Source organism: Ursus americanus, chromosome 11 (genome assembly GCF_024610735.1).
Source record: "Ursus americanus isolate L20-20 chromosome 11, mUrsAme1.1.p, whole genome shotgun sequence".
NCBI lineage: Eukaryota > Metazoa > Chordata > Mammalia > Carnivora > Ursidae > Ursus > Ursus americanus.
The window spans coordinates 6834461-6839497 of NC_142137.1; the positions used below are offsets into that span (position 1 = coordinate 6834461).

Here is a 5037-nt window from a genome sequence, read left to right on the forward strand (position 1 = left end):
TTCATGAGCAGAAAGACAATGGTGACCTATCTTTAGGGAAGATTATTTCCATTATTTTCTATAATGGTACATAAACTTTGCTCCCCCCGAAGATAAATCATTCTGGTTACAGATTTATTAACATTAGAAAATAGACTTAGACTCAAGCAGTTAAGATGTGTCAGTCAGTATAAGCTAGGAATGCTCAGGAGCAATAATAATGTCAATAACATAAAATTTTGTTGACTTAAAACAACAAAGATGGATTGCTTTCTTTCAGATCAGTAGGCTGCTCTACTCATGCTAGTTATTCAAACACCCATGCTGATGGAGCCGTTACCAGCTCAAATGTTGCCTATTGAACACTTCTTTCTTGATTTTGACAGATGCTGTGGGTCCTCAGCCTTTGTCCCCTGGAATCCCCTTTGTGTTGCTATGTCAGTCTGACTTTTTCCCAAAGATCAAATCTCGTGTTTTTGTTAGAGGTTTGCCCTTAGGCTATCAGAAACCACTTTGCTTGCTGAGGGCCACAAGTGATTCCAAATGAACAAATTAACATCGCCCTCAGGGCCCTTCACAAAAACTGGTAATGTGAGCACCTAAATACCTTAGCTCCCTTGCCCTTCAGCTGGGATAATTCTGAGGCATGTATAAATTGCCAAAACTCCCCTTGGGGATCAAGTTTTAGTTGTCCACTGTAGGAGCTGGTTTAATTGCATGTCCCTTAATGGCTGTCTGTGCTTTTCTAAATCACTCACCCCACTCTCCTGATGATATCTGCACCCCTAAATAAACTATATTCACTCCATCCTTTTCTCAGAGTCTAGCTTCTGGGGGCAACTACGATAATAAACAAGTGCCAATTTAGAATAAATGTATTTTAAAATGGATACAGCTGTAGAATTAAGACAAAGGAAGAAGGAATATCACCAACATGAGCTCCAAGGCATCTTGAGGGATAATAGTTGTAGGGCCCCAGGAAGAGCACAGTGTTCCTGCAACATTCTCCACATGAAATACTTGCAGGAAAATACATTAAAGAAATGCTTCACACTATAACCCACTTTCAGAGAATCACAGTGTACATTAACATAGTCCCAAAAATCTGTTTAATATCCTGTAGTTGAGAATTTCACAAGTGTGTTTCACCACAGAACCTTTTTTTCTCTCCAAGGAATGCTGTAAATCACACTTTTAAAAACACTTATTTAAACTGCATTGTGAGGGAGAATAAAACTTTTCTTTTTAATAATCAGATTTCACTAATTTAGAATTTGAAAATATTCCATGTAGACCAAGCTAAAATGTCATTACTGTTTCAGTAGAGAATATATTTGCTAAGCCTTAAACATATTTCAAGAAGTTATTCTAAACTTATCTAAGAAAATAGCTTTTCAAAAACATTAGTGGAATCTATTGTTGTCTAAATGGAGGATGTCAGCTTCAAGGGACTCTTACTTTCTTATTAAAGGATACAGTTTATTTAGAAATCTTAGGAGGTGATCAGTTGTTTGACAAATAAATGTCTATTGAATGCCAGCTATATATTGGACACTAACTATTTTCATAAATACTTTATATTGCAGATGAATTTTCATTCCAAATAGCTTTCCTATGGAAAGTAAAGGAATATGGGGTGCCTGGGTGGCTCAGTCATTAAGCGTCTGCCTTTGGCCCGGGGCATGATCCCAGGGTCCTGGGATGGAGCCCTGCTTTGGGCTCCCTGCTCTGCTGGGAGCCTGCTTCTTCCTCTCCCACTCCCCCTGCTTGTATTCCCTCTCTCTCTGGCTGTCTCTCTCTCTGTCAAATAAAGAAATAAAATCTTTAAAAAAAAGAAAAGAAAAGAGAAGAAAAGAAAAGAAAGGAATAAAATATCATTGAACTTAAGTCTGAGATACAGTTATTTCTGGTTTTCTTTCTTATTTTTAACATTCATAACTTTTAATTGGGAATTTTCCCAGCAGCTATTAAAAATTGAGAAAATTACATGATTTAAGACAGTTTCAATATAGCCTAACTTAATTGATTAAGATAAAGAGCTAAATATAATTTTGGAAGTGTTTTAATGCTTAAAACAGCACAGCTGCAGTGAGCTGGAAACATCATTGGCCTTAAAATCAGGAGAATTGACCAGTCAAATCCTATAGCCTGATAGCTGCATGCTTTAACATCCCTACATCTCAATGTCCACATCTGTAAAATTATATAGATAGATGGATATATCAATTAAAAGTTTATATATATTTATACTATATATAGTATATATATAATATATATTACATATATGAGGATTTTTGTGAGGATTAAAAAAAGGAATGCATACAAAAATGGTCTTTAAATTAAAAAGTGACAAACATATATATGATGATTATTGTTAGATAAAACCACTTGGCAAATTTATATTTCTCTCTTCTCTGTCAGAGAGTAACACTGAAGATCTTCTTGCCTGTTCAGATTTGTTCTATACCTTTGGCAGATGGTTCTTAAGAGTGAAACACTAGAGAACTGAACTCTGTCATGCTTGGTAGTACGATATTATCTTAAGCAATTACACAAATTAAATGACCTTGGGTTTTTGCTTTTGGTTTGTTTGGGTTTGGGGGGAAGGTGTTCTTATTATAACTATTTCACATTTATTTGTGCTATTACCAGATATTTGGATTCAGACTTGAATTCAAATACCTACACCACTACTGAATACCTGGGATTTAGGGCAAGTTACTTTACCTATCTGACCTTTAATTTCAGATAATTGTAAAGTGACAGTAATAATAAATCAAATCTCAGAGTGCCTGGGTGGCTCAGTCAGTTAAGTGTCCGACTCTTGATTTTGGCTGAGGTCATGATCTCTGGGTCATGGGATCGAGCCCCACGATGGGTCCCAGCATGGAACCCGCTTAGAATTCTCTCCCTCCCTCTGCCCCTCCCCACACTCATGCTCTCTCTCTCTCTCTCTCAAAAATGATAATAAATCAAATCTCATGGAATTTTTATAATAATTAAATGAGACAATACATTCAAGCATGTAACACACAGACTAGCACATAATAAGGGTGCAATTACTGTTAATTCCTTTCTCCTCCCTCCCCCACAAAGAACTTACTTAATTTGTGAATCCTCTGTGCCAAATATGGCTTGATTTACAGGCAATGCTCAATAGCTGTTGGTTGAATGGATGAATGATAACCCAACCTAAGTTCCTGGGAGAATAGACACCCTTCTAGGTCAAGTCCAAACTCTTCAGTCTGATTTTCCATATTCACCAGAATCAAGCCGAACCTTGTCTCTCAAGCTCTGCTCCTCTAGCATGGTAGCTCTTGAATCAGAAGTCCTCCATGTCCTCATGGTCTTCATGTTTGATTTCCCTTGCTCAGCCTTCACCAATATTGCTCCTTTTTTTTTTTTCACCAACTGAAATCTCAACATTTACTTTAAAAAATACTTCAGCATAACCTCATGTTTATAGCAGCATTATCAACAATAGCCAAATTATAAAAAGAGCCCAACTGTCCACCAACTAATGAAAGGATTAAGAAGATGTGGTGTAAGTGTGTGTGTGTGTGTGTGTGTGTGTATTTCATATATTTATAATGAATATATATGTGTGTGTGTATTTCATATATTCATAATGAATATATATGAATGAATATATATAATGAATATATAATCAAATGATAATATATTATATGAAAGTTGGAACTAGAAAGTATTATGCTAAGCAAAATAAGTCAGTCAGAGAAAGACAAATACCATATAATTTCACTCATGTGGAATTAAAAGAACAAAACAAACGAGCAAAAGGAAAAAGAGAGGGGCAAATCAAGAAACAGACTCTTAACTACAGATAACAAACTGGTGGTCACGGGAGGGAGGTGGGTGGGGGGATGGGTGAAATAGGTGATGGGTATTAAGGAGGGCTTTTGTTATGATGAGCACTGGGTGTTGTGTGTAAGTGATGAATCACTAAATTCTACATCTGAAACTAACATTACACTGTATGTTAACTAACTGGAATTTAAATAAAAACTTGGAGAAAAAAGAAGAAATGTCTGCCTCAGTGCCCTAAAATACATGTTCAAGAATATTCATAACAGTATTATTAGTTATAGCCCAAAGCAGGAAAGCTCCAAATGGCCATTAGTAGAATGGACATATAAATTAGAATATTATTACAGGGAATACCACATAGTAATGAAAAAGAGCAAACCACTGCTACATACAATGTCATGAATGAATTTCATAAATGAAATGTTTTTTTTAAAGTTTATTTATTTAAGTAGTCTCTATACCCAGTTCCGGGTTCAAACTCACAACCTGGAGATCAAAAGTCACATGATCCCCCAACTGAGCCAGCCATGCATTCTGGGAAAAGTTTTCAATTAGCAATCATCGCACCTCAGATAAACCTCATTGGCTGTGATATTGGCACTGAGCAAAACCACAAATGTAATGTTGAAAAGAAATCAGATGTTAAAGAATGTATACCATACGATTCTGTTTACATAATGTTCCAAACAGGGAAATTTATTATATTTGAAATCGTATAGTTGGTTACATCTAGGAGGAAAGAAGAATGACTGATTGGCATGGGGTACAAGAAAAGATTTCTGAGGTGCTAGTAATATTTCATTTCTTAAACTGTGCAGTAGCTGTGTTAACTTTGTGAAAATTCTTTGGGTTGTGTGGTTTTAATTTGAGTGATTTTCTTTACGTAAATCTTTTCTTAGTTTATTTAAAGAAGTTTATTTAAAAAGAAATATATATATGCATATATTTGGTTTTGCCTCTTCTGATCTTAAAATGGAATCAAATTGCACATATTCTTAAATGATTTGTTTTTTCATTTAATATTCTTATTCTGAAATTATACATTATATATATTTATTTTGTATGTTTATATATGTAACTAGAGTTTAGATCTCTGTAGATCATTATTATGTTTGAGGAAAATCACTCCTGCTGTTTGTTATTTAGGGAACAGATTTGAGAGAAAGACAAATACCGTATGATTTCACTCATATGTGGAATTCAAGAAACAAAACAAACGAACATAGGGAG

General features: G+C 35.1%; 1 pseudogene; it reads right to left on the reverse strand.

Moving 5' to 3' along the window:
* Positions 1-4268: 4268 nt before the first annotated feature.
* LOC123776176 (U4 spliceosomal RNA) lies at positions 4269-4419 on the reverse strand (annotated as a pseudogene).
* Positions 4420-5037: the final 618 nt, after the last annotated feature.